We start from the raw sequence: 18,157 nt of genomic DNA on the forward strand, positions 1-18,157 counted from the left end.
TACCAAGAATAAGACTCGATAGTGACAATAACATTTTTCTACAGTCAACGTCAACCTTTTTTCTCGACGCTCGTTACCTTAGGGTTCCAACAGCATTTGAAATTGGGCACATTGCAGTATTGATTTATAACGTTGACATTTCAGTACACAAGGAAACAACAAGGTATTTTGAGAAAATAATTTATTCAAAATCACGCCTTTGAATACATAACAATAAAGAGATCATTTTTACACAAACACTTGTAACAAAACCAAAATGGAATCGCCAAAGCGATTTCTTAAAAAATTCATTTGGAAAAAGAGCCTTCATATTGGTTTTAAAATGCTAGAAATCAAGATAAATATACATTAACTGCCAATCACAAGAAAACATTTAATTTCTCTCCCCCGCAAAAAGTAAATCTGATTAAACTACAACAGAGTCAGTGGTGGTAGGTTAACTGAGCTTTCTACAATTACTTCGGCTTGCTGATTGATACGATTTATAAGTCAAAACGCGAAATTGTTTAATGGTATATTTAGTGACAAATTTGAATCGACAATTTCAAAGTGTTTTAAACGTAGTAGCACAATGATATGTACGTTATGATAATAGATACAAATATTCTTTAGAAACACACATGCAAAATAAACATGTTATAATACACATACAGTTTTATTGTAGTGCACCAAATGTACAAACTAGCACATGAGAAGGTTATGAAAAAATGCACAATATTAGGCGCAAAAACCAGAAAGGAATAGAATTTAAAACCACTTTCAACAGAATTCATATTGATACAAGCAACCTTAAAAAAGAAACTAAAATAGAAAACAACCTTTAAAACTGATTGTCATTTGTCTCCCTTATTGTGCAAATGAGTAAGTATTGTTTGGTGTAATGAGAGGACATTTTTCCTTGAAGGTTTGAAAATTTATGGACGTAAAGCCCGAATAATCAGGATACATATCTGATTTCTGAAACCCATGTGGTCGAGGTACCTGGTGGGACAAATATAACACAAATCTATTTTTTGCTGATCCTTAGCTGTAATTTTGGTAAATTGGCATAATTGAGAGTATGACAAAATTCCACTTTACGTATAAGGAAACTAAATGTGATATATCAAATCGTAATTACTTAGGTGTTCTCTTAAACCGTTGTTTTTATATTACAGCTATCTCATACAAATCTCGACCAGGAAAGAAGCTTTGAGAGTTGCAGTTTCCACCTGGATGAAAAAGACCAAAGTTTCATTGGAATACATGTGTGGTTAAAACAGTATTTAATGTTAGGAACTGTGACGTAGTGATTTATGGATACAGACTTAATATTACATGTGCATTTGTCATCGTTTCAGGAATATATAAAACGTTAGTAATGCAGAAGATGCAATGCTCCCATATTTAGGAAATTACAAGCGAAATATCAAAAGGCCATCTTCCTTTAAGAGTAAGCATTTGTCAGTTCTGGTTAACTGTAGCTGTAATCCATGTCAGATTCACACACAGTCCTCTAAAGTTTAGTATTGTCTGATGGTCAACAACATTCACAACAACTGACACACGACATAGTTGCATTTTTGGTGTCCGGATAAAACACACCGCCATACGTTTCTCGCGTTTCTCCAATGAGACATACCACTTCCGGTTAGACAATACTAGCCATTTCCGTTCACTTGCCGTTGTATGCTGCGCATTTCGAACAACAGTTGAAATGGCGATTTCGAGATATAGCGCAACACTGGCAGGAGAAGAGACGAGTGTGGCGGATGTAGCCAGCTCTTTTGTTCAAACCTCCGTACGGACTAGCCGGCACTTTCGGAATTTCCGTTTCCTGTAATTCTTCCGTTTCCAGGTCACAGAGCTGACAAGCTTGTTTATCGACATATAGGTAGCAGCGATCACATACCGACAATGTAGACTCTTTACTTTCTAGTCCAACATTTCTGTAGTAGTCGTCCACGGGGAACTCTTGGCACACCACACTGACTAGGACTAAACTCATAGCCAAACTGGATACGATACTCTGTATGTTCAACATGCTGACTGAAAGATAGTTGGAATTTATCTGAAAATGAGACAAAAATAATTATTAATAATGTTTGCATAATATTGATTTGCATAACTTGAAGGAATATATATTCAGTTCAATTTCGTTTTCTTTTTCTCACCTATACACAGATAAAAATGTCGATGAAACATTAATTTCACTTTTCAGTTTTAAAAATAGTGTTGCTAGGCTGCTTGGATTTCCTCGCTCCAATTCGATACCGGTTTAATTAATCAGACATATCAAAACTTTATTTCCCACGGTTAAGAAAATTTAATATTTATTTATGTTTGACAAGATGAGAAATAAAATTCAGTACCACAACTTTGTCTTAAGGAAACAAGGCGAGAGCAGTAGAATGGCTTATGATTTATTAAATAATGTTAGATAACCATTGAAAGTGCCAACTCAATGATACAAATAGAGCAGGCTGCGAAATAACGGAACCAATGGAGTAGTCAGGAGTGTTTGTGCAATCAGTATTTCAGCAGACTACTACAGAATTGGTCATCACATATCATATACCATTAGTAATGAAATGGTCGATCGAAACGTGAACGACATATTGAGATCATGCACTTAGAAATGTGTGAAAGATTTTGTAGTACGGCTTTTTGTTCATATAATAGAGATTCATGATTTGATATTTGACGACCTTCCATCTGACAGAACCGTACGCGTCTAACAAGTAGATTCGGGACACGACTCCATATTCACAACTAATGCTATATTTTGGGGAGGCACATTTGACGCGTCATGTCTAGAATACTAAAAGCACATTACTCGCTTCCCCAGACATCATTTGACGGTTATCTGGAAAAGAAGGGCCGTTTTATAGCATTCAGACGGATAGTTTATACAATATTCACTCATAAAACAATTAATTGTCACTCACACTTTCTGATATACCGTAGTAGATGTGCTATACGCGATTTCATAGACACGGGCTTTTCCGATATCATCAACAAATCGTATTTAGCATTTCATACATATGTACAGCTTACGGAAACTTCCCTCCGAACAATTTTTTTGTCTACCCTAATTTTTTAACGTTTGTTTTACATTGGTTCTCATTGACAGTATTTTATTTTCCAAATCAGACCTTCGTATCGTTTAACTATAACGTGCAATGTGCAGTGGATACATTCTATGTTAGCAGAAAAAGTACCAATATTTCAAAGGTAATATAAAAGGTTGTTTCACTTAATGTAACCCCTTCTTACCATGTATATATTTGTTGTGTTGACACAGACTTCGTAACTGTAAGCCAACTTATATACACTTGTCAATTACATACAGTTTGTATCATCTGAGTTCGACAATCGCCATTGTTCACTCTCTATCACTGGAGCTATTGAACAGTTTAAGTGGAGTCCGCCAGAAGTGTCTGTGTGAGATTGGATTATTTGTGGTAATGACGCGTCCTTATGTCAAGACGGTCTGACAAATACTGAAGTTGTCACTTAGCACTGATCGGCCGGTAGAGAATGTGGAGTAAGGGATATACATAAAACTAAACAAAATACAATTTTCTGAACGCTAGCAAAATCAAAATCATGGAGACAAAAACAGTTTCGCTCATATATTTATTTAGACATCCAAATCAAACATGACAATATTTTTTTCTGAAAACATGATAATTCCAAAAACGGGGTCATTCCATTTGTGGACCTGGGTATAAGATACATAAGTACATCATCAGTAATTGGTACCGATCAATTGGTAATCAGTTTATCGTATAATTTAACGTTAAATACCTTAAATATATTTAAAACTGCCCCAACGAAGCCGACGGAAAATCCATATAAACCATTCGATACTCCCACGTGTGTACTGCCATGGATTTACCTGACACACTAGAGGGACCGGATCATGATGATGGAAGCTTAATATTCGAAGAGGATAAAATATGGGTTTCAGTTATCCGGAACTATACCTCCGACGGTTATGATACGTCACAGAAGGACATTGATGACGTCAATGGTGAGGTCGCGTTACTCCCAGTGGGCATGTCTGATGTTTGTCATGGTACTGGTAGTACAGTTGCGATAAATTACTTCAGAGTACAACGATGCAAATTAAAGTTATTGTCTCCTTTTTTTTTCTTTTTTTTTTCTTTTTTTTATATATATTTATATGAGTACTTGTACACAATGAAAGCAGATTAACCAAAACGCCTTATCAAACTAGTAATTTATAATTCCCCTGTGACCCAAATTACTCAACACGGCCAGATAAAAACTTTTGACCTTATGCACCAATACAGTAAAAACTGGAAACATATATATACCAAAGACAACAATGCCACAACATTCAGCTCTTAATAAAACACAATTTAAAAATAAGAAAATCAAGTCTAGCCGCATCATGCAATGCAATAATATGAAGTCAATGTCGATATGAAAATTAACATCAACAATCTTAAGCATTGTCTTTCCACTCGAGATAAAAACAAAGTGTTATACGTAAGCATAATATTAGTCACATCCTCTCTGTCTATTGTGTTGATCGTCTTTATTTTTTCAGTTTCCAATAATAAAAATGCGGTACAAGAAACATGGAAGGTGAACATGGCTACCCATACTATTTTTTCGGGCAATACGTTTTAGTTACTAAAGTTAAATCATGGTATTCTTAATCATCTTTTATGGAATTATTTTCATGTATTTCCCTTAAAATCTTCTCAATTACGTCAACAATTCATAAGTATGAAATAAACATAAAAAATAGAACTTGAATTAACACTGCATGCACCAAGTTATATTCCCGAATGATAAACAGAAACACATGGGTTTGTTTATCCAATGCAGAGAATTTTCACTGCGAATTCAGGGCGACTTTTCATGTTTAACATATATTTTTTTGTCAAACAGACTAACGTTGATTGACGTAAGTCGTAGATGACGTTGTGGTTATAACCAATCCTTTCCTTTTCCTTCGCAGCAGCAACTAATACGTCTGATCGACTTTGGGCTGCTGATGCGTGGCTATGGTTGCCGGTCCACTATTCTTCAAAACAAACCAGTTTGCGCATGCGTGCATGACATATATTTTTCCGCGGCTCATTTACATATAGAGAGTGGAGCACCACACTGGAGGTTTTCCGTACCCAATTGATAGTTTCCCGGTTTTAATCAAGATTATGAAGAACTACGATATTGGTTCTCATCTAATATCCCCCTTAGGGTACACATTTGTGTGGGTTTTTTTCAAACTGTCCATGTTACGAAAAGATAGAGAGGTTTAAAGACGCCCAAGCCTCTGCAGACTATTAGAAACGAAACAAGATGCGGTTCTTCTGCTCAAAATAAAATCAAATCAAATCCTTCAGTAAAAAATATTCGTTTTGGAAATAATTTTCCTGTCTGTATTTCAACACGCGTTGGTCTTACATAGAGCATCAGAATAAAAGTATATATATACAGCCATCAATATTATATGTAAAACTAGGTTAACTCGAAAAGATAGACCCTCTGGCTATATGACCTTAAGCTGAGGAAATTGAACCTTTTATCTGATGGAAAAATAATCGATTGCCCGAATTTTTCTGAGAGCGTTTTGAGGACACGGGCGACATTTATCTTTTAGTAATACCTTATTTCGACATATTCTGAAATGTAATATTTATGAGCAATTTAACATAGCAATTGCGCAGGTTGTCCATATGCTACAGTCCATCATATATGTATGTATACTGAGTCGAAAATATATCTATTACTTGAGTTTGCCAAAGCTAGATTAATTTGTAAAATAAAGTACAAATTTCTGAAATTTATCTCATTTCTCGGAAAATTATATGTATTATAATTCTACGGCAAACGATATCTCTCTGTGGAATTAAGGATGAAACAATGCATTTAACATGCCTCCATTAACGGGGCATTACATGTCAGGTATATGATACGGTTGCCACTAGTTCATCTGGTGAGTGGCATGTCTGTTGAGGGCGAGCAATCACACAATTACATTCTAATGGACGATATTTGAGTCGGGATAACTTACTTCAGCCCTAATGACATAGAATAAATGATACTGCTTTTAAAATAAATAATTACCGTAGTATAGTTTAAAGAATTGGCTCGAAGGCGGGGAATATCAGTACCAATGCCACATTTTCAGCCTCAAGAAATTACCAATAAAATAATATTCCTACATCTTTAACAATTCGACAGACATAGATATGGATTGCCAATTTCGTTTTCTTAAAGAGTCTTAATAAATTGGAAAAAAATCAACTAAGCTTTTTAGGAATCCGTATGCATAAGCTTGAGTTGTCTTCTGATAACCACCTCTCCCTACATTCAGATAAGGTAACATTTTGGTCCCCACACAATGATTTGTTTGTTTTTTGTGTTTTGTTTGTTTTTGTTTAACGTCCTATTAACAACCAAGGTCAAGGTTTTGGAGGTGGAAGAAAGCCAGAGTACCCTGGGAAAAACCACCGGCCTACAGTCAGTACCTGGCAACTGCCCCACGTAGGTTTCGAACTCGTAACCCAGAGGTGGATGGCTAGTGATAAAGTGTCCAGACACTTTAACCACTCGGCCACCGCGGCCCCTCCTGACACAATGAAACCAGATAGAACAGTGTATAGAGGAAAGGAAACACCCTAATACTAAAATCTGGTGCGGTAAAATATCCGTGTTCCAAGTCATGACGTCATATTTAGGTGACTTTGGTTTAAAAATAACAACGTAATTACAAGACTCCGGGACATCTGCCAATGACACCAATGTACTTATCAGCTTCCGGTTTGTTGTCTGGTGATGACAACACTTGATGAAGGCCCTCGGGCTGATAGATAGATATACATTGCGGTGTCTATCGCAAACAAAATGGCGGAATTATAGAGCTTGGTTCGATCACGGTTAGACGAACATGTATATCACTATGGCGTCTATCCCTAAAATCACGAAAAGTGTCAAGAATGAATACCATTCTCATCATGTGTTATTGTCACAATACGACCCTGCCTATGATAATCCTTTATATTTTGTCTGTAAGAATAATGTTATTTTTCATGCAATACTACGACTCTTACCATGAAAATCCTTTATATTTTATCTGTAGAAATATCGTTATATTTCATTCAACACTATACGATTATTACCATGAAATTCCTATATATTTCGTCTGTAGAACTAATGTTATTTTTTATTTTACGCAATACGACTCTTATCAGGGAACATTATTGGTACTTTGTCTGTAAAAATTAAAAAAACTTAAAAAAAAAAAAAAACTTGACCAATATGTGTTTTAAACTGTGACATTTAAATCGATCACATGCATTAAGATTACGATGATTGAAAAATATGTTTTTGGACATAGTCTAGACATTTTCAGTTTGTTTCCCTAGGATATACGTTTGGCCGCCTAAAAGTTTCATGTTGTCAAAACCATTTATAATCTTTAAATCCATAATGTCTCCCCTTTAAATGCATATAATGCTGACGTAGGGGTAAAAGTTGTGTTAGGTTCTTATCCTGACCGACCTTTTAAGTCGATCAACGTGAAAATTTACTTCAAATTTGTGGAAGTATAAAATAAGCCGACAGCAGACTGACACAGGGGAGGATTAACCGATATCCTGAGGCGTCCTTTTAGATCTAATGGAAGAGAAATATAAAATACCTAAGAAAACCTGTAAGAGTCATTCTGAAATACTAAAACAATATCGTAATCTCCTTATAACGCCTTAATTATCTCTTTATAAGGTCGTGACGTAAAACACCCGTATACTGAAGAGAAGAATTTAGCGATCATCTACGCCGCATTGCTTAATAAATATATCCCTTACGCTGATAGCGTTTCAGAGGGAACAATTTAGTACAGCTATTGTATAATGTGGAAGTCATGTCAACCTGCTCAAGCGGAAATCAATGTCATCCGTATATTATAGATAATGACGTATTTCCGGTTTTTCACTTCCGGGAAACACAGCCGACGAAAGCTGATGAATAGCGTTACGAAGAATATGAAAATTAATTAGCCACGTCCATGTATAACCAAATCTGTCATTAGTTTTACGGAGTGACAATAGTTTAACCCGACAATAGTGTGACCTAGTTCATTGATCAACATTCCTTGAACCAAATCGTCAGTTATTATCTCATGCCAAAGCGTTCTTGAACTTTCTCCAACGTGATCAAATTAATTGGCCAATTCTTTACCATACGAAATTATACAGTTTTACTGGAAGGTTCTTTTCGATAATTCTATAACTCCGAAAACGCTTCCCTGTTATATATTTTCTAAAGCAACGAAACTGTTTGAGCGGACAATATGTTCATTTTCGAGTATTCTAGTTACTCAGAGTCTGAATAGGTTACTCTGGTAATACAGGTTGATTTCAGTAATGTTTCAATTCTGGAGAATATAAACATGGTGTTTATGGCCCCGATTTGAGAAGTCCGCTGGTGTGATATTTATTCCAAATCGGCAAAACACCGACATACCAGAATGCCTTAAAGTGAAGGACGAGTCCAAAGTATTAAAAAATGCTTCCCTACATTATTTTTGAGGGGTTTGGGATCGTCTATCTTCTATCATGTGAAATCTTTTTAAACAGTTAGACGACTGACTGTTCTATCACATACATTACTCATCTCAATATATTGTTAATTAGATATTTTCTCTGTTTCATCAATAACGTCATTAGCTGAAGGTATCAAAACTTTTTTCGTTTTACAGCAAGTTCCTTGATACAAGATTTCTCTTTGATGTAATGGTCACTCACTGCGAATCATGGCTTAGCATTCAATATTTGCACAAATCCCCAAGAGAAGTGCCTGGTAAACATTAAAGCCATTTCTAGGATTGTTATCGTATGGATGACGTTCCTGTCGACCTGACCCCCCATGACCTATCGATCGTTACAGCTTGGGTTATATTACGGATACATGTAATAGGGATTTTCTTAATATTGACGATTCAAAAGTCAAATGTCTACCAAATGAAATAAAAACGTTATTGTGTAGGTGCTGGAAAATGACATTTAGAATATATGAGCATTAAAAGTTCCGTTTGATAGACAAAGTCTCGTCTTATTGACAATGTTGAATGTTAATGACTCTTTGAATATGTGCATCTCTGTGGACGGGTAATGCGTTGATGCTTTGGAAAAACAATAGTTACAATTCTTCTGTATATACGGGTTCGGCAGATATGTACTTATCTAAAGATATTAAAGTTTGTACAGACTATCAACATTACTGAGTAACATGTCTACAGATACCATCTATAATACATGAAAACAACATGAAGACAGGTTTAGTTCAAGTGTTTCTCGCCAACAGCGACACGACAGGTTAAAGACTTCGTATTTTGCGTTTCTCAATGCTCACCTAAGAGGGTGTATCGTATCGGTCCAAATCTGATCGAGCCCCCTATAAACAATTACTTAAATTACAATATAGATATACTGCAGCATTCAATGAAGGGTCAAACCTAGGTGTAAATTACACAGGTCGCATTCTTTTGACTCTAAAATTTGTACTGTGTCTGATATTAAGGGTTTGACGTAAGATACATCACTGTTTGCCTGCTGTTGTTGTTTCGTTCTTATATTGACACGAACAATAGACATGTTAGAAATATTGATGATTTATATAATGGTAAGTAATTGTTATCAGTCTTCCTAAATTTTCGAAGCGATTTCTAACAGCTGATGTGTGATGTTATTTCTGTATTAAGACAGACTTAAGCTGTCAGGAAAACTTGTCCTTTCCAAGGGCTTCCATGGAAATTTAGAGTAACGGTTTATATTTTGTCTCGTTCTAAAAAGTTTTGAATTAGAATGACGATATGTTATTATGACGGTATTTTCTGTTGTTTTCTGACAAAAAGGAATTTGTATTGTTGGTTGGAAAGTTTTTGGCCAATTACTTTTGGTTTCATAATTTTTTTTATATATTAAACTATTGTCTTTACAAAAGTTTTTTTTTTTTTTTTTTTCAATTCTGTTAAAAGTAATGGAGTTGTTTTCTTTCTGATATTGCTACTAACATTTAAGGAATTGTAATATAACTACATAATGAAATTGTACATTTAGAGATTAAATAATTCTAGTCGTTAATATTCACAAAATATTAAAAAAGATAACATTATTAGCATATTATATTAATACTTTAAAACTGAGCAATTGATAGGGTTGAACCCTCGTATAGAGACACAAAGTGCCAAAGATAGCTGTATCCAACTGATTTCCCTAAAGTAAAGTAAACACAGAGAAGTTAATGTCAATACCCGTTAGAAATAGTATGGTTCTGCCATTACCATACTTTTTATTCCTTCCATCTAAGCATATTAATTTATCGAGGGGAAACTCGACATCTTCAGACGGACTACCTTGAGGGATGACATATCGATATATATCAGCAAAGGGAACACACGGGGACACCGGGAATATTCTATCCAATGAGAGTTAATGTCATAGTAAAACCAGCTACAAAACTTATTGCCCATAAATATCCGGAAACATCCACACATTTAACAATGGCAATGATATCTGTATAACATCCATACATCTTACAATGGCTATAGTATTTGTAAAACATCCACACATCCGACAAAGGTAGCATTGTACCTTCCACGCCACAGACCGACTGCCAATGTCGATACTTTCTTTGCACCTTCAAACTCCCAAAATCATCTTGCAATGCCGATACCATTGCAATAACCCAGAGAAATTCTGACAATTCCGTCGTTGACCCTCTAAATGTACTAGAGAACTTTGACAATTCCGTCGTTGACCCTCTAAATGTACTAGAGAGCTTCTGACAATTCCGTCGTTGACCCTCTAAATGTACTAGAGAGCTTCTGACAATTCCGTTGACCCTCTAAATGTACTAGAGAGCTTCTGACAATTTCTAAAAGTTCCTCACATATTCGATGAGAGGGATATTGTGCAAATAAAATTCACATCAAATGTGACACCGCTTCAGAATATATACATGATCTTTGTTCACGATAACGATAGATTATGGGGTACGTGTATTTCCCGTTTTATATATTAACGTTTGTTAAGGCAATTCTGGTCGTCACACAGGCCAAATTTTAACGTGTCCTAGAAGGATTCTTTATTATACGGCACCATTAAGATCTAGATCCAAACAATGAAGTGACTATTTATCTGTGTTTTCTTTTGTACAATTTTAACATCCTTATAACAGAAGATTATTTCCGACAGTATTTCTCAATTTTTTAAACCCTCGACAGGTAGCAGAATCCCTTTGATTCCTTGACTCATTGCACAATATCTGACCTCACATGTAAATTGAGTGATTCCACGACTCATTACACAATATCTGACCTCGCATGTAAATTGAGTGATTCCAGGACTCATTACACAATCTCTGACCACACCTGTCAATGCATTAAACACTAGAAACATGACCCTGTACATATCACGTCACCACTTGCTCAGCATCAGACTTCTTCAGATATCAGTTGTATTTTGCGTTCAAACTCGATGACTTGACAATGAGCTTGATAAAACAAACCTTGCCTTTCATTGTACACCTATCTTTCAAAATACAAAAATATAGTCCTGCAGTATTGTAGGTGTGACCTTTCACCCTTCTCGTGCACAAGTACGTCAATATTTCCATTTGTTATGTTTACATGCTAAAACATATGTAACAACATTATGGTTTTTTTATCGACGGGTTCCTTCTTTGTTTTTACCTCGACATCATTTTGGAGGTTTTCTCCGTGATTTTAACTTGTTTGATATAAAGTACCACTGTCGAGACAATACTGGAATCAAAGAACAATGAGAAAGTCACCGATATAGCTGTTTTAGCGAATTTGTGACGTAGTAAATTGATTAACACTTCTAGGGGAGTATCGCTCCCTGAAGTTCATTAAAAGCTTGAAACTGGATTTATTTTCGTAATACACCCAACACCGACGTGTATCGATACACAAACTATACCGATATGTATTAATACACACACTACACCGATATGTATTAATACGCACCCTACACCGACATGTATTAATACACGCACTACACCGACATGTATTAATACAAACACCCTACACCGACATGTATTAATACACACCTACACCGACATGTATTAATACACGCACTACACTGACATGTATTAATACACACCCTACACCGACATGTATTAATACAGACACCCTACACCGACATGTATTAATACACACCCTACACCGATATGTATTTATACACACCCTACACCGACATGTATTATTACACACACTACACCGACATGTATTAATACACCCACTACACCGACATGTATTAAAACACACCCTACACCGACATGTATTAATACACACACTACACCGACGTGTATTAATACACACCCTACACCGACATGTATTAATACACCCACTACACCGACATGTATTAATACACACCCTACACCGACATGTATTAATACACACACTACACCGACGTGTATTAATACACACCCTACACCGACATGTATTAATACACACCCTACACCGACATGTATTAATACACACACTACACCGACATGTATTAATACACACACTACACCGACATGTATTAATACACACACTACACCGACATGTATTAATACACACACTACACCGACATATATTAATACACACCCTACGCCGACATGTATTAATACACACACTACACCGACGTGTATTAATACACACCCTACACCGACATGTATCAATACACACCCTACACCGACATGTATTAATACACACACTACACCGACATGTATTAATACACACACTACACCGACATGTATTAATACACACCCTACACCGACATGTATTAATACACACACCTACACGACATGTATTAAATACAACCCTACACCGACATGGATTAATACACACCCTACACCGACATGTATTAATACACACCCTACACCGACATGTATTAATACACACACTACACCGACATGTATTAACACACACCCTACACCGACATGTATCGATACAAACCTCACACCGACATGTATTAATACACACCCTACACCGACATGTATTAATACACACCCTACACCGACATGTATTAATACACACACCTACACCGACATGTATTAATACACACCCTACACCGACATGTATTAATACACACACCCTACACCGACATATATTAATACAACACCCTACACCGACATGTATTAATACACACCCTACACCGAAAATAAGTAACAATCCCTACACCGACATGTATTAATACACACACTACACCGACATGTATTAATACACACCCTACACCGACATGTATTAATACACACACTACACCGACGTGTATTAATACACACCCTACACCGACATGTATTAATACAATCCCTACACCGACATGTATTAATACACACCCTACACCGACATGTTTTAATACACACCCTACACCGACATGTATTGATACACACCCTACACCGACATATATTAATACACACCTACACCGACATGTATAAATACACACCCTACACCGACATGTATTATACACACCCTACACGACATGTATTAATACACACCCTACACCGACATGTATTAATAAACACCCTACACCGACATGTATTAATACACACCCTACACCGACATGTATTAATACACACACTACACCGACATGTATTAATACACACCCTACACCGACATGTATTAATACACACCCTACACCGACATGTATCAATACACACCCTACACCGACATGTACTAATACACACACTACACCGACGTGTATTAATACACACCCTACACCGACATGTATCAATACACACCCTACACCGACATGTATTAATACACACACTACACCGACATGTATCAATACACACCCTACACCGACATGTATTAATACACACACTACACCGACATGTATTAATACACACCCTACACCGACATGTATTAATACACACCCTACACCGACATGTATTAATACACACACCTACACCGACATGTATTAATACACACCCTACACCGACATGTATTAATACACACACTACACCGACATGTATTAATACACACACTACACCGACATGTATTAATACACACACTACACCGACATGTATTAATACACACACTACACCGACATGTATTAATACACACACTACACCGACATGTATTAATACACACACTACACCGACATGTATTAATACACACCCTACACCGACATGTATTAATACACACACTACACCGACATGTATTAATACACACACCTACACCGACATGTATTAATACACACCCTACACCGACATGTATTAATACACACCCTACACCGACATGTATTAATACACACCCTACACCGACATGTATTAATACACACACTACACCGACATGTATTAATACACACCCTACACCGACATGTATTAATACACACCCTACACTGACATGTATTAATACACACCCTACACCGACATGTATTAATACACACCCTACACCGACATGTATCAATACACACACTACACCGACATGTATTAATACACACCCTACACCGACATGTATTAATACACACACTACACCGACATGTATTAATACACACCCTACACCGACATGTATTAATACACACACTACACCGACATGTATTAATACACACCCTACACCGACATGTATTAATACACACCCTACACCGACATGTATTAATACGCACACCCTACACCGACATGTATTAATACACACACTACACCGACATGAATTTATACACACCCTACACCGACATGTATTAATACACACCCTACACCGACATATATTAATACAAACCCTACACCGACATGTATTAATACACACCCTACGCCGACATGTTTAATACACACCCTACACCGACGTGTATTAATATACACCATACACCGACATATATTAATACACACCCTACACCGACATGTATTAATACACACCCTACACCGACATGTATTAATACAATCCCTACACCGACATGTATTAATACACACCATACACCGACATGTATTAATACACACACTACACCGACATGTATTAATACACACCCTACACCGACATGTATTAAAACACACCCTACACCGACATGTATTAATACACACCCTACACCGACATGTATTAATACACACCATACACCGACATATATTAATACAAACCCTACACCGATATGTATTTATATACACTCTACACCGATATAACTGTTAAGGTTAATGGAGCAATTAAGGTACTAACATCTTAATATTGTCTCTTCAATAACAATGACAGAGAACACTCCATTACAAGACCATTATCGCTTCCAAGAATGGATATATCTTCTGTCAGTTTCTTTGAACATATTTAAACAGATCTTTTCCTTCACGAGTGATTATAACACATTGAATTTGTAAAGTCCGTATATAAGTTTTATATGAAAATGTCAAAGGATCATTTCATAAAAAAAATTATCCTGCCGTTTAGTTAATTCCATATTAAATCCTATCTAATCATCACATATCTGTTGATAATAATCAATATTAGTACGCTTAAACTTAGTATATCAATTGAAAGTCTTGAAACCTGACGGTCGAAAACTTATAAGTTAGTTTATAAGCAAAGTTTATAACAAACCTAAGATGAAAATCGGTTAAGCAGTTGATGGAAGAGTACCTACCTGATTGTAATGAGTTTACTCCCAAACGTTCTCTATCACGATCCACACCTATCTAAGCACAGAAACGAACTGCTAGTAAAATTACCAAAACGTTCACTTATGTCTATGTCAACGCCTGCAAACTGCGCGACCATATTTCAGTCATTCGGACAAATTTCAATTATTTGGTTGTCTCTTTAGCTCGACCAATCGGGTTCGCTGTGTATGCGTTTAGAATCCGTTGGGAGTATAAGCGCACGTAGTAGCTCTCGCCCCCAGATCGATAAGATGCTATTGTCTCGTCTGTCGGTGGTCTGTCAATCAATTTGTTACGATATACATTACCACGGCAGTTTACATAATGGTAAATGAGAACCTATCTCATATATAAATCTATTGTTTCCTAAGGTAGAAGGCAATCAATATCAGACCACAAATGAGTGGTAATTCATAATGTTATATACAGATTGAAGAAAATAAGATGCAATAATATATATATCAATAATTTGATGCAATGATTTGTTTTCTCGCATAATTCAAACGTTCTCCGCATGGTCTTTTTTGTAATCCTCTTAGAATCATTGTATTCTCTTACCCTGTTATATAGCAGCAAGATTAAAGGTGCCTTTTGAATTTCAAAAATGAAAATCAGAGGAAGGTGCCTTTTGATTAATCACAAGTGAGGGTATTAAACATTTACTGCAGTCGCAGTCATGGATTCCTGATACGAATTATACAAAGGCAGTTCAAAAAAACATTTGACTTATGTAATAATATGAAGGACGTCTTTCAATTGATACTATGTCCAACTCTATTAACATAAGACATTCAACCATATCTACTTCAATTAGGTATTTCAACATGTGTACATCCGTTCTGAATGTCTAGTAATTCAAGCACGTCTATTTCCAAATGGGATCCTAGCATTTAAAATTCCGTTAGGATCCATAGAATGTCTGTCTAAAGATTGCAACAATTTCGACTACCGTTAGGAATTTGAGCATATCTGCTTCTGTAAGTAATGCAACCCTCATATCTACTTTCGTCAGTGAATCCTAATATGTCTACATCTGTTAGGAGTGCAAAACATATCTACTTCCGTTCGGAATGCAACAATAGCTACTTCCGTTATTAATTCTAGCTTGTCTACATCCGTTAGGAATCCCGCCCTGTCAACTTCCGTTAGTAACCCTATCCTATCTACCTCCGTAAGGAACCCTACCCTGTCAAGTTTAGTTAGAAATACAACCTTGTCTACTTCCGTTAGGAATCACACCCTGTATACGTCTTTTAGGAATCCCATTCGTCTACTACCGTTAGGAATCCCACCCTGTTACCTTCCGTTAGGAATCCCACCCTGTCAAGTTTAGTTAGAAATACAACCCTGTCTACTTCCGTTAGAAATCCCACTTTATATATTTGTTCGGATAGGACACATTTGTTAAGAATGCAACCATATCTACAAAGGTTAGGAATCCAGCCATGTCTACTACAGCCGGGAAACCTACCATGGCCACCTGCGTCAAAACTTCCTTAATTTGTTTTGTTGTTTGATGATGTAGGTACGATTATCACAAAGTACACCTTTACCGACAGGTGTTAATTCTACAAAGATATTCATACGTAAGAAATCACGATATTAAAAGGTTACAATTTACAGCAATGCACGGTCATTCGAGCGCTCTGACATTCATGATGATGTACACATTTAACGTATACGCTACGCTGAAAAACAATATCAAATTTATCGCACTACCGAATGAGGGATTATAGCAACTGGTAGAATTTGGTGTTAAATTCGTATCATATTCACACTTTACAGGAAATCGTGACTGGAACACACTGAGTGTAGGTTGAGATTTAAAAACAACATTATTTATATTATTTAATCCGTTTGTGTCAAAAACAACTTAATAAGATATAGCTGAAATACGTACATTGTATATTTAATATTTCCCCACACAAGAATGTATTTATCGTTACTGTATTAATATGTACATATCAATATCATTTTTTGTTTGTTTTACACTTGACAGTGATGTCCATGATTAGAGTAAAGCGTGGAGCTTATTCTAATCCACGACACAATTCCTCGCATGGCCCTGGCTATTGCGAGGGCGTTAAACCCCTAACAAAGCATCTACGATCACCACGTTATGTTCTCATGTTTGGTCATGGTCTGTTCAGAAATCTTACATTCATATACTAATTATGCTATCCTACGAGTTATGGCCACGATTTGTGTTCGTCAGGCTTTACCCCCATTCGTTTAAGGCATATTGTCATAGATGTACTTGAAAACCGACAAAAAGGCACTACATATTTATGTATTTGCTTGGCTCTTTCAGGCCAGTCCCTCCACTCAATAAACACGTTTTAACAACGTGAGCGTATACTGCTCCTCATTAATCACTTTAATATCTTATTTTATAGAGATTCATATTGTCCTGTCAGGTTTGTAGTGTTCTTTTAAATTGTGCATCATAGTTTCTTGGTATTGTATTTGTCCCGTAAACTAGTTGATAGGGTTATATGTATTGGTTACATGGGTGGATTCGTTCTGAAACACGAAGAAATGTTTTTTCAAG

The 18,157-nt window shown here is 36.2% G+C and overlaps 1 long non-coding RNA gene across 1 annotated transcript; it reads right to left on the reverse strand.

The window, feature by feature from the left end:
* Positions 1 to 164: 164 nt before the first annotated feature.
* Positions 165 to 15,792, reverse strand: LOC117334781. Its single transcript, XR_004534230.1, has 2 exons — positions 15,591 to 15,792; positions 165 to 2,050 (listed from the first exon to the last, which is right to left on the reverse strand). It is a non-coding gene; the product is annotated as an uncharacterized LOC117334781 (long non-coding RNA).
* Between the last annotated feature and the right edge of the window lie 2,365 nt (positions 15,793 to 18,157).

Source organism: Pecten maximus, chromosome 9 (genome assembly GCF_902652985.1).
Source record: "Pecten maximus chromosome 9, xPecMax1.1, whole genome shotgun sequence".
NCBI lineage: Eukaryota > Metazoa > Mollusca > Bivalvia > Pectinida > Pectinidae > Pecten > Pecten maximus.